The 24941-nt window shown below is 36.6% G+C and overlaps 1 long non-coding RNA gene across 1 annotated transcript; it reads left to right on the forward strand.

Moving 5' to 3' along the window:
- The first annotated feature begins 328 nt into the window (after positions 1-328).
- LOC124321121 lies at positions 329-19438 on the forward strand. The gene is made up of 3 exons (XR_006914152.1): positions 329-339; positions 3387-3389; positions 18964-19438. It is a non-coding gene; the product is annotated as an uncharacterized LOC124321121 (long non-coding RNA).
- The last annotated feature ends 5503 nt before the right edge of the window (positions 19439-24941 follow it).

Below are 24941 nucleotides of genomic sequence, written 5' to 3' on the forward strand. Positions count from 1 at the left end.
CATACGTGTTTAAAGCCTTCTACCAATCGTGTGTCAACTGTCAAAGGTTATGCATGTCCAAAAAATATAAAAACTTAAGGACATAAACAAGTATGTCCTGGAAGTCTTTCGAAAGTCTGTTGAAAGAGTTTATCAATCACCTTCATCTTCTAGATCATCTTATTCGTAAAATGGCTCGTCATAATGATTATCCCAATCATCTCTTCCCCTTGTACGAAACATTTTTAAGTGATACGAAATGTTTAAAAAGTTTTACCGCGTAAGGTATTAGGCCTCCAGTATTGACACTACGCTGCAGTGGGTGTATAGAAAATTCGTCTTCTGCTAGTGTCTCAAATCGTAATTACGATAACAAAAAAATCAACTGATGATCAGGCACAACATAATACGCTTCATAATTTTATGGTGATACTGGAATATATGGCGTGTGCGCTTTAAATATGTTCATTTTTTCATTTTGATGGAATTTATTGATTGCATAGCATTCCCAAAAAGAAGTCGTCTTTTTTTGTGCATTAAAGAATGGAATACTAACAAGAAAAAGAATGGACTGAATTAGAATTGGAGAAATTAAAGAATCGATTCTTTTCAAACTTAATTAACATAAAATTAACATGGAAAATGGAAGGAGAATTGAAGATCTTCATTGCAAGGGAAAGTAGCAATGATACAATACCTCGTGCATAACCATTTCAAAAGAATAGACGTCACTATTGTACAAATTAAGTTAACTTTTTTACGTACAATATTTTCCAGGAATCCCGTTCAGGACAAAAACATCCACGTTTTTTATGGACATTTTCGTCCTCAAAAAAAGTTTAATATTTGTCTTTGAAAAGTGGACATGAATTTCCATTGTTTATTGGAAAAGGAGATAGGAAATGAATAGACGTATAGGTCCTTTTTTGAAACCAGTTTTTCAGTTGAATCATCCGTTGATTTCTCCGTGGCGTTGGCTTTTCGCTTCAGATTTCGTACTTTATATCCTAGGGTGTTTAAGATTTTCTTCCGGTAAGACTCTGGAAAGCGGGCCATGACAAATTCTAAAATAGGCATAGTGCCACACACTCTTTAATACACATAATAAAAAAACGAGCGAAATAAGATTGCATACCGCATATATCGTCTACTTTGTGTGCGTCCAATTTAGGGTCGTCTTTGGATAACTGCTGATTTCCTCCTTTTACAACTGACTTTGCAAATACTTCATTAGGGAAGCAAAATGTAAGGCAAGCTCTTGCAAGTAATGAGGACTTGTATTTGCTTTTCAATTCCCTTTCTTGTTTTGTGTTTAAATTAAGCTTCGCCTGGAAAACATGGTAAATAATCAAAGTACTGGGATTAAATATAAATAATAAAAGACTCAACACTGTAGAAATCACTTCATCCTTCCAATCCGCTATTGGCTCAGAGGCTTTGTTGGATTTAGAAGATCTTGCAGTTTCTTCGATCTTTTCCGGCAAGGCTGTAATGATAAAATGAAAAGATATGAAGCATTCGGTGGGGAAATAAATAATTACTTTTTGTTACTTGTTTGCAAGAATAAGTTCAGTTTAGTTAATTTAGCAATCTCTGAATCCTTTTCTTTCGGCTCAGCCTGTGTTATTTGTTTGTAGATTTCGAATTGTTTCTTTGTTTTCTTGTTATTCTCTCTATTTTGAAAATTTTGTAAATGTATACATCCTTTTCACGTTCATCTTCACTTTCCGTTTCGTGCTTTTTAATTAAAGTGAGTTCAGTGATGGGCATAAAACAACAAAAAGGCTACTAAGCAAGTTTGAAAGATGGAATAAGAATTGCAGAAATTGCAAAACAAATATGCGCTGAACAACATGGAAAATGGAGGGAGAATTGAAGATCTTCATTGCAAGTGAAAGTAGCAATGATACAATAGCTCGTGCATAACCATTTCAAAAGAATTGACGTCACTATTGTACAAATTTAGTCAACTTTTTTACGTACAATATATTCCAGGAACCCCGTTCAGGACAAAAATATCCACGTTTGTTATGGACATTTTCGTCCTCAAAAAAAGTTTAATATTTGTCTTTGAAAAGTGGACATGAATTTCCATTGTTTAGTGGAAAAGGAGATAGGAAATGAATAGACATATCGGTCCTTTTTGTAAACCAGATAAAAGAGTCAGCATAGATACTAATTCCAAGGTTAATACAAATGCGTTATCTCAAAACCGCTGGAAACAAAACAAAGTTCTTTTGATTGGTATAGGATGTGTGCAAGTCCTTGACTTTTAGCTAAAGACGCTGCCAAGGTTGTAAACTTCCTTGATCAAGGTCATCGAAAAGTATGGAAATTTTCTTTCGTTCTTGTGTTAGTTATTTATTTTTACTGGTCCAATAAGACCTTATGCAATATGGAAAAATTACTTTGGAATAATCGGTTTATAAATATACCACACCTTTCTAGAGAAATTGCGTAACTTTGTTAACAAAACTTCAAGATACATTAAGATTCAAATCCACAGCATTTACACGAGCCACAAAATTGGAAATAGTTGCATTGGTTTTTACAGTCGTTTTTGGAATTTACAACAACCTCTCAAACAAGCAAAAAACTATGTGGAGGGAATCAGGATAGGCATATTGAAAAACGTACTAATTCAACACACATATGTATGCCATAGGTTTGGCACAACAGCTTACTTTATTCTCTATGGCTACAGTTTCGGCTTTGAGAAAAATTGTGCTTTCTCCTAGAACAATTCCTCAAGGTTGCTTCATTCCCTCATCCTGCTTTGTCTTCTCAATACACACAAACACTTCCGGCGCTTCAAACGAAGTGGGGTTTGACTTTTTTAGTTAGGATTGACGAAACGTACTTCGACATTTTTTTTTACTTAATTGAGCGTGCAATTCTCTGAAATCTGTTAACTTTGATTGGTAGCCTTCTTTTGTTTTGCTGGCAAACCTTAGGACTTCTGAGATTACCATGGACATTTGACTTTCTGTGGAGATAGTCAAGTCCTTTTAAGAATTTGTAATGTTGCTTCGCGTTTCAAATCAATTTCCGTTTCCTTTGCTTTCCAATCGCGTTAGCTAGTTGCCTTTTAAGCTTTTTAGAGTAATCCGTTTCTTGTCTTTATAAATGCAGATTAGGGATAGTTGTAAAAGGAAAAATCCACGTTGTAGATAAAATCCTAAACATTTTATGACGTTCACATGTTCAAGACTAATGAAATAGACGAATAAAATTCCCTATACTTCTTTTAGTAAAATTTCCTTCGCAGATGACACTTCTGGATTTGTAATGTAGTCAAGTTTCACAACCAATGAAGTTCCATTAAATGTGCCCAAGTAAATGGATGAACAATCTCCAACGCAAATGAGAATACCCCCTGCTAGCTAATAGTTTGAATCTCTTAGAAGTTTGTCTGATGTTATTTGGGATAAAGAACCCTTTGCCTTGGAGGTAACACTCCTTGGCATATGATGTTTTCCCCCCTCCATCTATACTTTGTGGATCTAAAAAGTTGAGAAACCAAATCAAAAATATAGCAAAAGAAAGCAACACAATAAAACATTAGACCCCAATGTGGAGTTTTACTAAAGACTTGAACAAGCAATGGCACTGCTGATACTAAAGATGGTTCGACAAAATGTTTTTCACCGACACCCAAATCTGAAACAAGTTTAGAAAAACAATAAACAAAGAGCAATAGAAAGCAACACAATATAAAGGTTATGTCAGAATTTGGGGCTTAACAGAAATCGAAAAAGATTTAAATGAAGCCTTGACCATTAGCATTAGCACTGCTGATGAGGAACAGTCCGACCAAAGAATGTGGAAATTGATTGAATATTTAAAAAAAGCATGTAAGGATGCCAAAATTTGGACGCAATACAAGATGGTGGTCTCCAGAGAATTTAACTAACAGGTCCGAAAAGGAAAACAGAAAAAGTTTAATATTTATGTTACACATTTTAGTTCGGCTTTATCGAATATCAGTGAAGAAACATTCTTTTACATCATTGATGATGAAGCATCAAGTTCACGAACGCTTACTTCTGTCCATACACTGTTAAAAATATATTTTTTCAACATTACGTATATGTCTAAAACAGAGATATTGTAAAGAAAAACGATAATATATATTGTATTCCAAATTTTCTGTTATAAGTTTTGCTAAAACTATAACAATAAGTAACTTGATAAGACATTTACGAGAAAGATATATTTTATGGCCAAAAAATGATCTATTATATTACAAAGTATGATACATTTTTATGTGGAAATCAATCGGTGTATTAAAAACAATTTTATATTAAAATTTGTTATAAAAAATATACTATTTTACGATATTTTAAATATACTCATGTTCGTTGATTTTTTATTTGGAAATGGAAGTACCATTTCACAACAATCAAACATTACTTTTTAACTGGTACATAAATCTTTTCCTTGTCGATGTATAATCTCTCGTTTACTTTTGGCCAATAAAAACTTTAAAATATTAACAATGTACAAAACATTTAAGGAGAAAACCGCAGTGTAATGGCGCCAGCAGCAGAAAAAAAAGTTCAATCATGAAGCTCAAATTTAAATACATATTATAGCAGGTGTAACTAAACTATGGAATTGGAAAAAAACACGCGAATCTCCAAAATATCCAACATAATTTGTGTTGCAATCAAATGTAAATAGGAATCGTCAAGATTAAATTCTACATCTTCACGTTCAGGATTGAAATCTGCGTTTAAATCCCGGTCTTCATCACGTTCGAGATCTGCGTCTGAATCCCCGTCTCGAGATTCATCACCATCACAAATCATGGTTGAAAATTTGATAAATACCTCACAAAGAGAAAGAATTTTTCTTTTCCAACTATAAATTAAGGATGGAAAATATATATTAAAAATTATATATCAGGCGGTTCCTAAGCCAACTAAAAAAATCCTACCAGACCCGTACGACGATTGTCAAGTTGAAAAGACATTGTTTTGTTTGCACAGTTGGATTCTCAAGTAAAACACTTTCTCGATACTCGATCCAATGAAACTATAAAAGAAGAAGAAATTCAAGAAACTGCCAAAGGGTGGTATCTCAACACTGAGCACATTAACGCGGAAATTGCCTTATTAAGGACAGAGTTTCCTGGAATTGGTGGTTTGTACAATGTGCACTGGGGCCAGAATCTATTCAGTGATTGAGAAAGAACCATATATTCCAATCATTTACACCTCACAAAATCATTGGATTACGGCTGCATACGGGTACGGAAAACCAACAAACGTCCTTATTTATGATAGTTTAGATTCTCAAAGTATTCCTACAACTCACACGCTTTACTGTGTGGCACAATTGTGTCATAGTAGCGAAAATTCTATGAAGACAAGTCTTATGCCACGTGAAATTTTTTATGTGTGTTTATCAGATATCAGTCAAGAAGCGTGACGCCACCAAGAAGATTTTTGAAGCTAGCGGCGGCCAATACTCTGCGCAACTCGAAAAGGGTAAAACCAACCTTATCTTAACTCCCTCTGCGAAAGGCGACAAATACTCGTACTCAAGAAGATGGAAGATCCGTTGTCTCAAACCAGAGTGGGTTCAGAGTTCATTGGACCAAGGCTACGCATGTGATCCGGAGCTGTTTTCTGTGGAGACAACGGCCACTTGTTCAACCCCAGAAGCCCATTGCCGTTCTGAAGTGGTAAATTTCAACGACGATAGCGTCAATAGTACAATTGTTACATCAATTCAATCACTTCGGAAATTGAAGAAACGAATGTAAATGCATCAACGCCTCTTATCCAACAGCAAATCTGTCCGACAGAACCTTTAGAGTGTTTGGATTGTAATTGTGGATTGTAATTTGTGCGACTAAGCGCCAGTTAAAGAAATTAGCAAAGGCAAGAAGATGGGAAGCAGATGGTACATTTTCTATTGTCCCGAAACCCTTCCATCAGCTTTTGGGAATCCACACTACAATCAGAAAGAAGGGTAATGTTAAATCGGTACCTCTCCTCTTTGATTTAATGTCTTGTCGAACCACAATTGCTTATGTCAAACTTTTGCGTATTGTTGCTGAACTTATTAAGCCGTATAGCCCTCATGGTTCTTTACAATTATTAGAAGTAAGTCTAGATTTTGAATCAGCAGCATGGAAGGGCTTTTTAAGAGTTCTCCCGGGAATTGAAATTCATGGTTGTTGCTTTCATTTTTATCAAGCGATTTTCAGGAAGATTCAGAAGCTTGGTTTATCTAAATTTTATTGTAACGACCCTAGAATACGTCGGTTTTGTCGGAAACTAATGTCTTTAAATTTATTGCCCCATCGTTTCATTAGAAGCTCCTTTAACGACCTTAAATCTCATGCCCGTAGAGCTCTTACGATTGCTCTTTTTAACTATGTGGAAAAATATTGGATCAAGCATGCAATTTGGAAACCCAAAATGTGGTCATCTTTCAATGTGGCCATTAGAACTGTACTAGATACTGATACATAATAATATAGTATACATATAATATAAGATACTGATAGTCCTGTCGAGGGCTATCATGCTAGGCTAGGTAATGTTGTGGCTCAAAATTTAAAAGTTCCAATAATATAATATTTTCCCTATAGAAACAAAGATTTAATGGCTTCTAGCAGTAATGATGAAGACGCTCAATGGCGAGCCAAATGGCTGCTTCGGTTGCCTTGGATGACTGTAAACAGTATGATTATTAAGGCTGATTGCCCTGTTTATAAATCGTTATGTCAGTTGAATAACGACGCTGCTCTCATAGTACACAACATTACTATCTTCTTTGAAGGTGATTATGTTAATTTCTACTGTTGTTCTTACTTAAAGTTAAATTTTCTGTTAATTATTAGTTCATTACTGAATTAACGCTCTTATGTTTATTAAAACTAATAACCTTAATTTCCATTAATATCCAGGAAGAAAGCGTAATCGTTTTGACAGACGATTCGACGTCACCCGAAAGTCCCATTCAGTGTACGCGCCAACAGTTAATAAAAAAAATGGCTGCTCTGGAAAAGGAACTAGAAGAACTAAGAGAACAACTTACGTCAAAAGAAGAGTTGATTGCTATTCTCATCAAGGAAAAAGATGCATTAAAGATGCGCTTAGAATACGAACAAAAAGAAGCAGCAAAAGCGTAGCCGGCTTCTATTTTGTGGTACGGAGGAAAGGGTAAACAAATTCTTGCCAATTAGGGCCGAAATGGAACGCATTCCGGCCGATCAGTAAAACAAAATTAGGTCGGACCGGAAGGGCTGGAAAGACGTGGGCCGGAACGTCAGAAACCCCGGGTTGGTGTTGAACAAAAACAACAAACAACAAACGGAAGTTCCAATAATATAATATTTTCCCTATAGAAACAAAGTTTAATGGCTTCTAGCAGTAATGAAGAAGACGCTCAATGGCGAGCCAAATGGCTGCTTCGGTTGCCTTGGATGACTGTAAACAGTATGATTGATAAGGCTGATCGCCCTGTTTATAAATCGTTATGTGAGTTGAATAACGACGCTGCTCTCACAGTACACAACATTACTATCTTCTTTAGAATAACTATCTTCAGATCTATCTTTAGAACAACTTACGTCAAAAGAAGAGTTGATTGATATTCTCTTCAAGGAAAAAGATGCATTAATCGTATTAATCGAATATTATTAATAGTGTTTTAAATGCCTTAATTTTTTTATTTTAGGCAAACCAAAAATGAAGATTTTTAAACTACTAACTTAATTTTTTAACTTGCATTTTCTAAGATCAAAGCATAATTCTTTTGACAGACGATTTGACGTATGATGACAGTCAAGTAATGCAGCACACACAAAAACACTCAATGAAGAAAATTGATGCTCTGCAAAATCAATTGGACGAAATAAGAGAGAAGTTAAAGTCAAATTACGAATTAATAGAAATTTTGATCAAGGAAAACGAAGCACTTAAGTTGAGACTGGATTATGAAAAAAGAGAAGCAGCAAAAGCACACTAAATTGTGCCGCGTGCCTACGCCTAGCGTCACCAGCTTCCATTTTGTGGTTAATGGTTTATGGTGGAAGTATATGTGCCTGAAGGCCAAGATTGTATTTGTGTTTGTATTTTAGATTAATGATGAGTCGCCATCCACCAGACCGTTGAAGTGGGGAGAGCTCTTAACCCTGCAGTCATTAGCAGCGAGAGTGAGCAAGGTGCGTCGTCTGCTAATGGCTTTCGTTTTGTTTCCTTATTCCCTTACTCTCGGTTGCCAGATTGAATTAAATTGACTTGGCCTTTTCTACTGAAATTAGTGTTGCAAACAAATTTAGTCAAAGTATTACCTAGACCACGGGTATGGAGATATGGTTTCCAGTCTCCGTGTTCAATTTCCCATAAGAGGGGGATCCACTCATTTTACTAAAAATATGTAGCGGAATCACGCCACTAAACGGGTGTGTAAGTGGACTACATGCTATTTCCCTTGAAAATGCATGAACAAATTTTCATTTTTGCTACAATTGCTATCATTTAAGTTTAAGTTTAAGTTAAAGACGTAATTTCTCCACGCCATCTAGCGGCTGATTTTGAAAAAAAGCAAGGAGATCTACTATTCTTCTGACCATTAATTTTTTTTCGAACTCCAACTATCCATAGCCAACCAAGCCCAGCAGTTTTACATTGATTCCATTTTTTTCTCAATCATTCAATCAATCAAAAATCAATGGCTCCTCAGGATATTCCTTCCCTTGCACAGGCCTATATCCCGAAAGTGATTTTGGCTTCTGTCTGTCTGTCATTATTACGTCAGTCATATTCATGGTGGAACTTGAGGAACCAAAGCCCATGTGGAAGAGCAGAAGTACGTCTGTTAGTAACCCAAAAAATATAGACAATTCAATTACGGATATTTCCTTTTACCGCATAACGAAAGAGATCGAACTATTGTCCTTCAGTGTCCGTCAGTGTCACATTCTTGTGCTGTCTCTTTTTATCAACATGGAATACGGAATTCTGATTGGAGCTTGCTTCTGTTAGCTTACACATAGGAAATCGACCCCATCCTGAACTTATAAGACTGCCGGTAAGTTTGATAACAAAATCTTTATTTTGGCAGGAGTGTAAATCATCGCGCATTTTCATTTTGGGACATTCCTCGCCAATACGAGAAAACCTTGTCGTGGACATATTTTCGAATTAATATTTTATGATAAATCTTAAATATAGGTTAAAAAAAGACTTTTTGTCTAAAGGTTTTGAAATATAAGGCGATGGCTATGTTCGTGGCATCGATTTCAATTTTTCGTGAACGTCTGCTGATACCGTATTCATAATTGTAATTTTGCATTTTCAAGTAAAACCAAAGAAAAAATACTGATCAGAACGCGCTAACGGAATGATAACTTAATTTTAGAAAAAAATCGCGTCGTTATCGGACGACCCAGGTGACAGCACCATCGATCTTTCAATCAGAACCCTAAAACCCCCGAGAACCGTCTACTTGTCGAACAAAGGATCTAGCCTACAAACGGTGTCAAGCGTAATAACAATCTTAGTTCTGCTATCGGCCGCTGTGGTGCGCATCGGCGTAAACTGCGCACGACTTTTTGGCATGTCTACTACTTTTTCATTGGAATAACATCTATAGGGTTAGGGGAAGGATTTTGCGCTGCGTTACTTACAATTTTGGCTATTGCAAATGCCATCTAGCGGTGAAAAATCAACATATTGAATAGCCATTTCCTGAACAGAGAAGACTCTGTTCAGAGTCATCTCGTCATCCGCTTCTTAATTTTTATGAATAAAACAGCATTCACGAAAATTAGTTTATGTATTACCAATTATAAATGGAAAATTATTCTTAGAAAAATTGCATTTCAATTTAAAAAGGGGGGGGGGTTAGAAAATTGTTACGTATTTTTAGGGGGGTTCGTACTTTTGTTACACTTTGTTACGTAGGGGAGGGGGGTGGAAAAAAAAACCGAAAATCGCGTTACGTAATTTATGGACGTCCTTTTAGTTATTGCATCCGTTAGTTATATTACACTGTAGCCAAATTGGCTTAAAAGGATGCATTTGTATTTCTTTGTGTTTCTATTTCTCCTCGAGTTTCTCGGGTGAAAAAGTCGAGACAAGGTAATTTCGTGCTTTTATTGGCTTCTAACTTCCAAGAGGCATGAAGGAGGAAATGAGGAGGCGCGGCTCCCATAAGGTCATGTAGAAAAAGTCTGCCGATGCTGATTCTGCTTCGGGCAGACAATTTAGTTCTTTTTTGGCCACTAGATGGAGAATGGTAGCTCATCTAGTTAAAAAGCTGCGTTGTGAAATTTGCTGGAAACCTAATTTTTCTTGGACATTGTTGTAACTTGGCAACGTCGCCGCTTCTCTCTTAGAGTGAGTAATGCAGATGTTTTTCATTTTTTTCCGACGAAAGTAACGGAAATCGAATAACAACAAGATCTCGTTTTTCTTAACTGCGCTTTATTAAATAATCAGAAATAACTTCAGAAGTTAAGATGTCAATAATATCTCGTACAATCTTTATATATTTACATTTTTGGTCTACTCATGCGTATGCGTTACTAAATTGTTTAGACACGGCTTAGATATAAATATTTACAATTAATCAATTTTAGAAGTAATATAAGGGAGATAAAAGGGAGAATCGAAGTAATATAAAGGGATAACTGGTTGAAATGGAAAATGGTGTCAATATTTCTAATTTTTTTGCGTTACCTTAGAAGATAGTCCATCCCAATTGATTGGGAATATGACGTCTGGATTAGTTGCCGCTGTCTTTTCTTCCGTCCGCTTTTTCTCTTCCTGTAGTTCCGCAATTTTTTTTTAATGTTTGACTGTTCTAGTTCACATTCTTCATATTGTTTTCTTAGTTCTTCCATTGCTGCCTTTTTTTTCTCTTTTTCAATTTCTAACTTTCTCTTTTCTTCAATTTCTACCTGCTTCTTCTCTTTTTCAATTTCAAGTTTTCTCTGTTCTTCAATTTCAATCTTTTTGTTCTCTTCTCCGACTAAATATTCCTCTTTCGACTCGGCCAAGGGCTGTGCTGCAGTGCCGTCAAAAATTACTTGGTATCCCTGCACAGGGCGGTTGCGGTACCGAATATCCGCACTAGAGAATTCAACACCAGCAACAAAAGTTGTAGTCACAGCAGGTGGATGATGGAACACAGCAGCTGCAACTCCTTCCTTCTTGCGGAAAACATATCCGGGGATTTTTCGGTGCCGATACAGGGTTTCGTAAAGCTTCATGTAAGCGTCCGTTATCGCGTTCTCCTTAACGGAATCAATGATTGTTACATCATATTCTAAAAAATCAAAATAAAACGAAATTATAAAAATGTACAAATAAAATAAAAATATTTGTACATACTTAAACGATAAGAAAGTTTCAACACCAGCGTACAGGAATACTTGACTCCTCTTGGATGAGTATATTCAAATTTCTTCCAAAAGTTGTTTTTGATGATGTTATCCAATGCTACTTGCGCAACGTGGGGGTAAACGCCACCCCCCGGCTGCAGATTGTCCTTTATGAAAATTTGATATCGATCAAAATTCCTTCGTCATATTCCCAATTGATTGGGAATATGACGTCTGGAAGGACACTTAATACCCGTGGGACGTGATGGCAACAATAAGATGATCGTAGGGGGGCCGATTTATTTGCTTCTTTTTCTCTATCACAATATATCAGCTCCTCGGCAGTACGTATGGTAATCCTCTCCATACTCATTCTCTCCCCACTCGATTTCCCCGGCGGAGCAACTGAAGAAAAGGCTGGGATCATAACTGTACCAATAAAAAATTAAACTTTAACTGAAATTAAACATATATATTTTAGCAAACAAATTACTTTCATTCAGTTTATGTCCACGGCAGACATTGAAAAAGAACATTTTGGGTTTCCTCAACAGCCCGGGGAATCTTTTTCCCGATAATTCCGCTGCGAACTCCTCAAAGTTGACATCCCGACAGACATAAGTAAGAAATCTGTCAGGGGTCAAATCTGTTGGGCAAAAACGCAGCCAGCCATAGATTTAAAAGAAATAAAGATAGGCTAAAGTAAAATGCTACTAGGGGCGGAGTGCACAACCACAGGAGTGCAGGCAGCGATGTTGTGCAACTTCCTCACCATTGGCAACAGATACAGCTTCCACTTTCACGTCAGCCAACTTCACTTCCTTTTCGTGTCGCGAGCTCTTCGCCAGTGATTTCAACAGAATGACTAGGTTCCTTGGGGTCGGGGTTTAAATGTTCCCAACAGGGTTTAATCTCTATTAAAGACAAGACATTAGGTGATGGTGGTTAGAAGCTGCCGCAACCACGTGTTTGATCCGGATGGATCAGACACAACACAAAGCCAGGGTGTACAACAAATTTTGGCAAAAAACAAAAAAATTAAACAAAGTATACAAAGCCGAAGATTTGTCTTATGGTAAAGATGACTATTCCGGAACGAGCTTTTTCTTGGCTCTCTTGTAGTCGAATGATGTTGGAACGATAAACGTATAAAATCGCGTAAACAATCAATATTTGTGCAAACAAATATTTGAGAATACATACCTTCGCTGCGTTTGTGAAGATCCTTAAAGAATGTTTTGATCTTATTTGTTTGTTGGTACTGCGCTAGTTTGGAGCAGACGCACTCGTAATAATAATTTAAGCATCGAGCAATCTTAGGAAATAAATTGAATATTCGTTAAATCTTGTAGGAAGGATAGACAATATGAAAAATTACAATTTTTGATTCTCGAGATTTTAGTGAGATCTCCGGCTTGAGGAATTTCTTGTCTCCGTATTTGCTCCAGTTTTCTATAAAGTTTTCTAGATTTTCTTCTATCTTTAGGGTAAGAAAATTTATTTGAAAAAAGATTCGGGACTTAACTTTCTGCGTGGTGTCTGCAGTGAAAATGACATTTTTTTTAAGGTTTTCAATGTCGGCTCTGAGGCGTATTCGATCCTTTTCAGATCATTTAAGCACCAAGAAAAAAACAGTTTGTCAATTTAGAGTTTAAACACTAAAATAACGACCTCCTCAATGATCGTGAGTTCAACGTTTATGTTTGCAATAAGATGAGGTCTTGGGTCTCGAAACGGTGGAAGGATCCGATAGAACGGAAATAGGAGGCTGCAACGGCTGCAACTATACTTTTTCCTTTGGTAACACATTTAGAAGTTAAGTTGAAGATGAAAGAAGACTATGAAAGAAGAAGACTTTTTTCAGAATATCAAAACTGAAATTCCAATGTTCAAATTCTTCAAATTCCCTTAGCTCTAATAAATGTGGAAGTACAAATCTCATCCCGAAATCCGTCACATCTGTTCCACAATTTGTAAAGGATCTTTGATTTAAGCAGAAATCTTGAAATCCAGCATCCAGGACGGCCACATCAGTGGAGCCATCGATATTCAGTTCTCTTTAAAAACACAATTAGTCCTATTAATATGAGCAAAAATTTCTCCTAGCTATCAACAGCTACGCGGCTTCTACATTTGGAGGCTGGTGGGGGGTGTCGGCTCCGCCGAAGGCATAATCACCAATAAAACATACGCTCGAAAGATAGCTTTGGAAATGTGTGCTATGTCATTTAGATTTTTTTTAAGTATAAAGAAGATCATTTTACCAGCAATTAATGTGTGGATTATTGCTTCTAAGAAAAAGAGAGACAAATTCACACCTAAATTGTTGGCGAAAACTTACCCAGTTGTATAGATAAACTGAGGACTGGAACATCTCGAGCAAGCCCCCAATAGCAACACAGTGGTATTCTGTTTAGAAGACAGTTTTGATTAGAAGTAAAAATTAATTAAATAAACTTCAACTGCAAGTGAATCAACCTATTTCTTACATTTACACCTCCAACCTTAAACTTTCAATTCTAAATAGTTTAGGGAAAGTGCGAGGGGGTCCGGGTTCATGGTAGCAACAGCTGCGGTTTCCACATTTTTGTCAGCCAACTTTGATTCTCTTTTTGCAGCCAGCTCTTTGCCATCGACATCAATAAAATTACTTGGCTTAACAAGGGTGGAACGAAATAAAAGTCAAGAGTTATAAATTAAAAACACTGTCATCCATTAGAAGCAGTGTTCAAAAGATCAATTGAAAATTAAAATTTTATTAAAATCAATCAATCAAAAACGAACAAGCAAACAAAAACAAAACAAATCAAAATCAATCAATCACCTTATAAAACATAAAATCAACCAATCAATCATGACTTTTGATTTTGATTTAAATCGCGATTGAAATCACGATTGAAATCACACGAAACTATAGTTTTTTTAACATACAGTAAGTAACACATTCAGAATATTTGTATTTAAAATATGAACATTGATTTACAGTTTGCGACTTATTTTAAGTTATAAAAGTTTCTAGTAATAAATCTTTAAAAAAACTAGAGTTGCAATACTAAATAGTCTTTTGAAAGGTTCACTGGAAGGCAAGGCAGTGTCGTACGACAACGAAACCTTCTTCATTGCAGGGTGTCTATCGAGCATAGAAAGGCTCTTATCTTTGTCAGAAACATAAGAATCCACTTCGTCTTTAGTGGGAGAAACATCGTTGTCGAAATGGAGGGGATTATCCTCACTTCCCTTACATGTTCGTGAAGACACCATAACGACATTTACGATTCTTGCATTCAGACGATCCCTAGCGAACTTTTTTCCAGTGTTCGTTTTGAGCAAGGAAAATTTAAGTTTCTGGTGGTAAACTGCTGCAAGAAGATAATCGTCAACTCGAAATAAATAACCAAATCTAAATTCAAATATGAGTTTATATTATTAAATAAGCTAGCTTATTGAAATAAATGTTGGTATCCAACCTATCGTCAAGCTTCAAGTTCCATTGCCTCCAATTCAGTTTTGATTTCCATTATGCAGGGCAAAACAAACCCTAAAAAGCAGTTAGTTTCTCCTTGCAATCAATCTAAATAAATAGAAATCGGTTTCATGATGCTTACGTACTCCAAGAGAATCTCATAATCTTCATCGTCCAACTGAGGAATTAAAAAATAATGCACAAATCATTAAGAAGCTTTTTGTTAATGTTGAGAAGAATTCTCAAGCAATCAAAGAAATAATTCCATTGGGTTGTGCAGGGCTTTGGCAATTGAACCACCAATTGTTGCTTCAGTTAAATACTTAAGTACTTCTAATTTAGAAGTACAACTGAATCATAGGCACAAAATGACAATGTGAAAACATTTAGTTTTACCTTTACCATTTTTTATTTACTTCTTCTTTACATTTATGCCGAGATTGATAGTCCCCTTTTGCATCCTAATCCTTTTTGCAATGGTGGCCCTGTAATAGTGTAATCTCTGGAATTTAAAAAGAAGGTAATTGAACATTCGGTTAAAGTATGAGAGCATATTACATCACAAAAAAAAAACATTTGTTGATGGCAAAATTCATGAGCTATGAGTTTGAACAAGGAAACAATATCAATAGCCACATCACGGCTAAGAGAAAATTTGCTACTCAGCTCAGTGATCTCGGTACAACAGTATCAGACGGGCAAAAAAATCACTAAGATCACGATAACTCTGCCGCCAAGTTATAGATCTTTTCTTTTGGCTTTTGGGATGATATTGAAGAAAGTAAGAAGACCATTTCCCTACTGACCACATGCCTGTGATGTGAAGAAAACATGTCGAAGATGGCTGGGATAGCAATCGGAAATCAGTCCGACTAAGCGGTTTTCGCCTCAAAACCGAAATTAACGAAATGCCACCTATCGTCAACAAATTTCAATGGTTCTCGAAACAAAGTGAAGAAAGAGAATGTAAAACGACCTCAATGCGATTTCTGTAGACAACGAGGATTCAAATCAACCCATGGGGAAGACGTATGCTGGAGAAAAGAAGCATATATAGGCAAGCAAGATGCTGCAGCAGAATCAGCCTTAACCTTAAATATAATATAAATATAATATATAATAAATCTTCCAGTAAACAACAACAGCGAAAGCAAGACAACTGTGAATACGATTATACTTTATCTTCAAGTGTCTCAATTCCTCCATCAAAATATTGGCATGCACACTCAGGTTGTACCAAACACATGACCGATGATAGGTCTATGTTCACAACGTTTTCAGGTTTTACCCCAGGAACTTGAACCATCAAATTCATCGACAAAAAAAACTCGCCTCTATCTGTTTTAGGTATTGGAGATGTTTGAATCCGGTCTCAAGTAAATGGTGACTGGCACGACGGCATGATCCACGGCATTCTTTTTGTACCAGACCTCGAAATGACACTGTTCTCCGTTGAGAAAGCTAATGACCGTGGAATAAAGGAAATTTTTGACAACGCTGGCGTCGTCATAACCAAGGGAGAAACGTCACCACAGGAATAGGATCAATAAAACTCTCTACCTATGAATTTTATGTCTCTTAAAGATGAAGCTCTTCACAGACATTTTTTTCTGAAACACGCCCTTCATTACAACTGTGGCATGAACGCCTGGGACAAAATGTGTAAGTTGAACGTAGCTGATGGCCTCAAGGACGCTCAAAATTCTGCTGTGCAGTTCTGTGCCGGTGCTTGCTTGGTCATCGCCTCCATTTTTTTACCGGTGGACTAAATCGTGCAACAAAAATTGGCGAGTTGGTACACACGGATGTATGTGGCTTAATGAGAAAGCCCTCCCTGAACGGTGCCTTAAATTTCGTCGCGTTTCGAGACAATTACATCGGATACTGTGTCGTATACTTTATGAAAAGGAAGTCCGAGGTGTTCGAGCACCTAAAAAATTACTCTTCTATGTAGATTTGAAAATGAAACCGGTTATCACATCATCACACTTCGCAGTGACAATGGTAACGAATATACGAGCAACGAACTCGAAAAGCTAAAAGAAGCATACGCCACGAAACAAGTGTTGCCAAGAACCCCGTGCAGAAGGGGAGTGTAGTTGTGGAGGAGTCAGACTTGGAGAACCATGATGGGTGTGTGGCCTGATAGCAATTGAACCATACGAGGCCAGCCCCAAGAACAGACTGTGTCACGTTGCTGGAATTATTCCAAGAACCCCGTGCAGAAGGGAAGTGTAATTGTTCGTAGTTGTTCATAGTTGGAGAGCCATGCTGGGTGTGTGGGCTCATAATAATTGAACAATCCGAGAACAGCCCCAAGAACAGACTGTGTCACGGTGCTGGAATTATCCCAATCCAATATAAAAAAGGTAAAGCACATCATTTGTGAATGACTACTATGTGTTAACTTTTATTTTTCACTTAACAGATAGTGTAAGGAAATCTCGCATACCAGTATCTATTCCAACACGTCGTCCAGTGAACCCAGAGGTGAAATCTTCCACTGAACAAGCGAAGTCTTTCGGGGCAGATTCTCGCTAAGGAAAATCACAAATTCCTGTTCTAGTGAATAAACTCCTGGCGTGGTGACGTGGTGAGCAAAAAACTTTTATTCGCAAATGAAAAACCTAATCAATAAAACACATTCAAATTACAAGCTCTACTTTGTTTAGAATCTATAATAACACTTAAAAACCAACTAATTACCAATTTGTATCGAATCAATCACTGTACTTCTATTGTTTCAAATATCTGATAATTTTTGCTTTGTATTCAGGCATAACGATTCCTCTTTGTGTGCCAACCGATTGCTGTAATAAGTCGTGCCTAGCTTTAAATCCCATTTTACTTAGCTGTGGTCTTACAAAATAGCTGTTATTAATAGCATTTATTAATTAATAAAATAAAAAAATCGGATCAACCTTCCTTGGTAAAAATTATTACCATGGAAGGGTGATTTGATTTAAATACCACAGAATTCATGTGTTCTTCCTGCAAGCTAAGGCATCTCACGTTGCCAGCGACGAAGAATACCAGAGTTCCATATTGCATGACCGGTTCATTATCTAACAATTCTTTATTAATGTAACGTGGTGACCTTTAATCTTTATTGAAATCCCTCTTTTTGAGAGATGGACATAAATTCCGTAAAAATGGCGATCTTCGTGAGTTATTTTGGCTCAAACTCTTCCGTGAGATAAAAATTAAAATGATGCGTTATCAGCTAATACCTGGTGCGCGCAGGGATAACGACGTATGACTTGGTCAATAATTTCATTTTTCACAAAAATGGTGTTGTTCCTGGAGTAACTAGGTAAATATTTAAACAAAATTAATTAAGAAGATGCAGAACAAGTTTAACGAAGAGCAAGGAATATTTTCGGACAATGGGTACCACGATCATGATAATAATCAGTCCCTAATAAGAAAATATAAGTTCACGGAGTGGTGCCGTGCACAATCTGTGAGCAACAAAACATCTCTTCACGACGTTCTTCAGGAAAATTTTCGGTCTAAGATTTTAGTAAAAATGATTTGTCTCTTTTATGTCTTCCCACTCCAACAAGCGCGTACAAGGCATACAGTGAAGTTTAAACCCGCCAACGGCCACGGTAATAGCCATCGATTATTTGCTTTCCTAGCATCTAAGGTTGGGATCACGTACATGCAAAAAACATGGTACAACAAGCATGATAGGACTTTTACTGCAAGTCTATGGTAATGTTTTTATTGTAATTTTTAAAACAACATATTTAAATTTATGTTTGCATTTTTCAGAAGAGAGAGAGGTAAACATACAACATCATCTAAATCAGACCAATTGGAAAAAGAAATTTCCAATTGTTTCAAAACGTACATAAGACATATGATCAAAGAAGGCAAACAATCAAAGGAAAAGTAAAAAAAGCAGAAGGTGTTTACGAAAATCGCGCTTACGACATCTTAACCGTGGCGATTGATCAATATATCAGAGGCATGAAGTCATCGCTCAAGATAATTGGTTTTGGCACCTATGGTTCTGATAGACAATTCTGGCAGGCAATGTTTGGCGGTTAGGTTAGGTTAGGTAAGTTTTGAGTGAAAATGTGAGTGAGAAACGCTTCCCCGAGTACGCGTCGACAAGGACGCTACCCTGTTTCCCGCGGAGGACAACACTCCGTACGTTCAAGAATAGGTTTGAACACAAGGAGCCAATCCTATGAACCCTTCATGACTTTGAAACTGCTCAGCCAGTTCATTTAATGAGGCAGTGAAGAGATCAGCATCGTTTAGTTGTGCTTTCTCTTGTAAAAGTCCTGGATGTAAGATATCCCACAAGTCCAACAAGCACTGATTCCTTTGTCCCCAGAATTTTCAAAAGTGATTCAAAATCGGTTTTGTTTTTAGAGGAAACAGAATGCCAGTTACTCCACAAACTCTTCAATTTTTCTAGGTGACTTTTTTTTTAATTGAGACATTATCTGGTAATTTCTCATTCGTCAACTCCTTCATAACAGAAAGAAACCTCTTCCTGGTTTCTTCTGGCCAATCCATATTGTACCACACATCCCACAGAAAACCAAAATCTTCATCATTGTCAGGATTGAAATCACTTGCTGACACAATTTTCAAAATTATGATATTTCGAGCCAATACAGAAGGCTGAAAATCGTTGAAATGAATCTCTAATGCGCCGACCAAAAGCTCTTTTGGGACATGCACCTTTAGATCTTGAAATCTAACAGATGATATTGTTAGCCAAGCATTAATAAAAAAAAACAATGAAATCTAACATAGTTTATTTAACTGAAAAATAGGGCGCCAAAAGAGCTTTTGGTCGGTGCGTTTTAAACATCTGCCACTGGGTGGCTAGTAGTATGAAGCCAGAACACAACTTTAAATGGAAACCCCAAAATCTTGCCTGGTTGAGACGTGGACTGACTGAACTCGTTATGCGAGAAACATAGAAAACATAAGATACGAAAGTTACCGAGGAATAACATGAACATTTACTGCCGAATTTTGATTTATCTAAGTTTTCATTTCAAAATATTATCAAGGATTCCGAGGAACGAAGCTGCGTTGGGAGATGTTTCCCAACAAAAAAATTTGTTAAGTTGATAATTGATGAGGAACGTGGGGCAATTTAACTTCAACAGGAAAATTATTGAAAAAAAAGAACATTTTTTGGGGGCAAACTGAAATTATATTACGATTTCCTTTTCCCTTTAAGGTAGATGAGGCTTTTGACGATTTTTAAAATTGGCAAGGATCAGAAGAGAGTTCTTGGAGATATTTTCCCTTGTAAATGCTTTGCAAAATTGGAGATGTTGGAATTATTGGATGGATCATCCATGGATCATACTTATTAACAGTGGCATTGGCTGGGAGAGAGAAGCTGATTGTGGGCCAGAGGACCATTGCAAAGAAGCAGGCTTAGTAATCAACCCTCCTGCATATGTTGTACATCAAGGACACATATAAATGGTGGCTTTTCAGTATGGATACATTTTCAACTGTCATCTTATCCGATATTTTAATGGATTAATATAATGCATGTATGTGTATATCTTGTAGATTGTGTCATAAGAAGCATCTTTCAAAACTGAGCCACTATTTCAATGAATTTGTAAAGTTGAGGATTTAAGTTAAAGCGGTAAGAGCTGGCTTCCGCAAAGTGCTGGGAGGACTGCAGAAAAATGGTTGTCAGGCAGAGGGTAAATTTTAGGTACCCGAGCATTCTACAAAATCGGTCATAAATCAAAAGGAAACTCCATTTTTCCATCACTGAACCTTTCCAGGAAATAACTTATCTTACTTGCCTTAAGAAAAGTTTTCCGGAAGGCATCAAGTTAAAACCCCTTCTTGAATATGTATCATACCAAAACCTTATTTATGTCACAAAGCTTTATTTTGCAGTGATTTCCTACTATTGAAAGAGGGTAATGCGGATATAAGATTTAAAATCTCCCCAAACTAGTACGTTTTTTGGTTAAAGTCTATTTTAGCAACCCACTTTTTACTTTACTTTTTACTTTAATTTTACTTTACTTTTACTTAATTCCACACTATGCTCTATAGAAACTTTACTTAATCGCACAACACCACGCAAATTAATGAAACATTGCCATTTAGTACAATATTGATTACAGTGAAATAGAGACTATTAATGGTGTTTAACAACAACAACTCGTAGCCAAACGCTATAGAGTGGTTCGAGGTTGCCATCTTGGATAGGCCTTTTCCCAGTTTGGTGCAACCACAACTCAAAAGCATTGACGTTGTCCATAAGAAAAGGGTACGAAAGGAAGGACAGTCAAGGAAGGGAAGAATGGAGTGGGAAAGAAAGGGGTCGGTTCCTCTTTTTTTCTTTCTCCCTTTGTCTTTCCATTCGTACTTTCTTATGGAAAATGTCAATGCTTTTTGGTTTGAGGTTGCATCAAACTGGGAAATTTCCCATCCAAGATGGCAACCTCGAACCACACTATAGTCTTGGATTTGTAATTAAGAGATTTGTAGTTCGGGACTGCCTCAAACATGTTTTTATTTGGTAATCAAGATAAATATAATTATGTAGTAATGTATTCTTCTCTATTGTAATCCTAAAGCAGCAATGTTAAAGAATTGTTTCACTGTTCTTTTTCAGCTTGTTAAAAAATTATCTTTGAACCAAGGGATTACAGACTTTTATCTATGCCCTGAGGGAAGTATAAGAATCATAAATATAAATATTTGTTAAAACAGCCATGACCCACACTATAATATCCCCATGTGCCATAAGATGCTCGATTGACTGCTGCCCTGTGTGTTTGCAACATTAGACGAAGGGTTCACCAACCTTCCTTGGCAGATATAAACAAAAGAAACCGCAACGAAATATTAATGTTAATTTCTAAAGTAAATTTCATATTATGTGAAAATCTGAAAGTGCTGGTGTTAAATTTGATATTAAATTCCTCTTTCGTGGTTCGAGGTTGGGAGGGTGAAACAAACGTTTGTCATAGGGGTTTAATTGAGGAGGGGTGAACGTTTGTTGAGTGGGAGTGAAAGAAGGGTTGTATTATTCTTTTTATCTAAGCAGCCTAACAAAGCCTTGAGGTTATAGAACAAAGCCAACAATTGTTTATCCCTTCGGCCTTTTTGTTCAAATGCTGTCTAGTATTTACACTTCAACATGTCGAAAACGCGTTTCACAAATTCCATTGATCGTTTGATTTACATTCTCTCTTGAGAGTGCCTTTTCTCAGTCGCATTATAAAAACTGCAACGCTTGTATATAAATCAAAGATCGTTCGTTGCGGCCAAATAGAGTGTTTTGAGGTTGCCATAATCTCTTGTCAGGTCAAAAACCTATAGAATATCATCCTTAGCCTTACCGGAGTTGGAGTTGCATCTCATCAATTCAAATCTAGTGGATGATGTAGATCAAGAAAAGGGAAAACACAAACCGGTTGGAAAAGCCACCCAGCTCGAACTCTATAGTCAGAAGGTATTACTGATGTATTTATGTTTTTTATACAGTACTTACCACAGGTATTGGATCACCCTTCTCAAATTTTGACGTTTTAACCCACACGAGACAGGCCTTACGGTGTCTCGTGCGGGACTTTGTTAGTAGACTTAGATTGGAGCTACGAATTTCACTTTCGGTGTCTCGGAAAGACAAATGAGTTCTCTTTATCCACGATTTTTTATTAAAAAAAAGGCGATAGGATTCTGTATTTCAATGTATCGTTTTTATATATTGGATCATACCAAAAATAGTGGATGATTCTAAACCAAAGGATTGCCTTCTGTTTTTCCACCCCCATACCCTATCCAAGGCCATGCCGCGGGACCACGCTATAAAAAATTTCTTATTAATGTTTAGAAATGTATGATGAAGATAATAAAACAGTGATGGTGGAAGTTACTTTTGCTAATCAAAGAAAGTTTGAGTATGAATTTACTTTGAAGTCTCGTGAAGATATTGGGGATGTAGACATTTTAGAAAGCAAGCTGAAATTTAAGTCAAAAGAAATACTGGATTTCATCAAAAATGATGGCGTGTGTGATTTTGCAAAGGAAAGCATAATTTTTAAGGATAGATGGACCTCAGTTAGGAAAAACTTCCTAATTAAACATCTGTCTTTCTTTAAATGTCAAATTGGTAAACGCATGAAACTAGATTTCACTTCAAGAATTTCACCAGAAACTGGCGATGACTCTCCCATTGTTGACACCATTTTTGGGAAAAGTTCATTTTCCTATGTATTATTTTCATTATATAACATTTAAAAACTTTATTTTCAAGATGGGACCACTTTTTCTTAAGTAAAACTAAACCAGGTAAAAGAACAATATATGAATGATGAAGAATTTGCTGAACTTATCGGTCGACCATTCCATGACTCAAATACTTCCAATAGTCCAACCCCAAGCACATCAAAGAAAATTGACAAATATCAAATTCAGTTTCAGCAATGAGGAAATATACTGCTTTCCCCCAAAGGAATCATCGGTACCTTCTAAATTGTACAAATAGATTATTTATTTTTAACTTAATGGAACCTTTCTTTTTTAGACCGAAAGTATTAGTTAATTAGATACAACGCATTTTTCATCGACTTCAAAGTGCTTCTGACAATCAAATAAGCCAAAATGGAGGAAGACCAGTAGTTGGCAAGGAAATTTCTTATTTGGACCCTGGCGTTCACCAAGTTGGATCTACTTCAGAGAGTGAATGCACTCAAGATAGTCTGATAGTATGTAAATTTCATTTCCTTCTCCTTCATTTAATCATTAATGGAATCACACTCAAGCGTCGACGCCCTTATTCATCTATTGTCAGTGTACTACACATTTGATATAAAGTGGTGTGTCAAAGTGAGCCAACTTTGAGATTTCTGAGGACTGAAGTAATGGAGTTGAAAGATGACGTCACCTCACAATCAAAATCATTATGTTTATGTTTTATGTATTTATATTATTTATGTTTTCCGTGTTTGTACCGTGAAATGTGGGATTATGTTTTTGGAATTGAAAATGATTTTCATGGTTAAAAGATATCCAATAAACAATTTAAAGGAACGTTCAAGTTTATGAACCTTATCTAATAATTATGCTCATACAGATTAAAGGGTACAAATATTCCCACTCAAAATGACGAGATCCAAGAGATTTAAATTACCATTAATTGATCGTTTTTAACGTAAAAAAGGTAGATTTAGGTACCAGTTTTTGATACTGCTAATGGGCATCGATTTGTTGCGGTTTGAAATACCGATTATAGGGTTCTTAGTTTTCAACGGTTAAGGCTACCACAAACAGGCAAGTTTTAATTAACAGTGTTGTTGAAGTTGCCATTCATGCCTAAAAATGGACACCTAAAAAGATCTGACATCTGTAAAAAAATGAGGGTTTATACGGCCTTTTACGTTTAACGTTATCTTTTAATTTTTATCTCATTGATTGCCCGTGTACTTTTTCTTCCATTAATGGACGATATGTGTATATATAACCACTACAAACTTTGTTTTAAATTCCCCAAAAATTCGTAGCTACTGTCGAAAAAAACGTAGTTTTAACCCCGAATTTTTCGTATTGTTTTTGCCCCCAACTTTTTCGCTTTCCCCAAAACATACAAACAGATCTAGTTTCCTTATTTTTCTATTTTCGCCGGCGACAAATCTAAACAGATCGTTGTGAAAGAGAGAAAAAAAGTAAAACGACTCCATTACCAGCTCTTTTATGCGTGTGTGTGTGATGGCTTTTTAAAACAGGCTCACACACACTCATCAAGGGGGGTTGTTGGGGTCTCTCAACGGCTTCATTTGACTCGTAAAGGACCTCGAACTGCAAATTTCTTGCCGCGGTTGTTGCTGTTTTAATACTTATTGACTTTTGATCGCTGCTAAAAAAGGATTTGGGAGGGAACGGATTGAATAACCCCAGTGCTATTATTAAACTCCCAAGACGGCCCCCGTACAGAATACGCACTTTTATCCTCGATAAAAGAAGGAGTTTTGATGTGACTGGCGTGGCCCAAGGCCGGCGGAATGGACAAGACACACACAAGTTGCTATATTTTGCCCTTGCGTCTGGCCCGTTTCCGTCTGTTATCACCTCGGCCAATGGGACGACGGGACCTGATTATTTTAGGTGTTGCGAGCGACTTGTAAAAGAACGTAACTA

The sequence above is a fragment of the Daphnia pulicaria genome, chromosome 1 (assembly GCF_021234035.1).
Source record: "Daphnia pulicaria isolate SC F1-1A chromosome 1, SC_F0-13Bv2, whole genome shotgun sequence".
Taxonomy (NCBI): domain Eukaryota; kingdom Metazoa; phylum Arthropoda; class Branchiopoda; order Diplostraca; family Daphniidae; genus Daphnia; species Daphnia pulicaria.